The following is a 304-nucleotide window of genomic DNA, read 5'->3' as shown; positions in this document are numbered from 1 at the left end:
GTATAGTCAAAATGTTGGTAGAAGCAGGAACTCCCCTGTAGTTGCTGCTGCTATTCGGGCAGCAGCAGCAAACCACTGCCCGTCAGCAGCGCAGCAAAGCCATCGCCAGCAGCAACATGCAGCACAGGCGGCAGCGGCCCCACTGTATTTAAACTAAAACACTTGCTGCTGCTGCTGCTGCTGTTGCTGCTGCTGCTGCTGCTGCTGCATGCATGCGTGATCTGCTGCGGCAGATACCGAGGCTTCGTGTCCCCCAGCCCCAGCTGGCCGTAGCAGTTGAGCCCCCAAGCCCACACAGACCTTC

Source organism: Eimeria mitis, genomic scaffold, assembly GCF_000499745.2.
Source record: "Eimeria mitis Houghton genomic scaffold, Emh_scaff7056, whole genome shotgun sequence".
Taxonomy (NCBI): Eukaryota; Apicomplexa; class Conoidasida; order Eucoccidiorida; family Eimeriidae; genus Eimeria; species Eimeria mitis.
The sequence above is the reverse complement of the archived record's forward strand: the minus strand, read 5'-3'. Positions refer to the sequence as shown.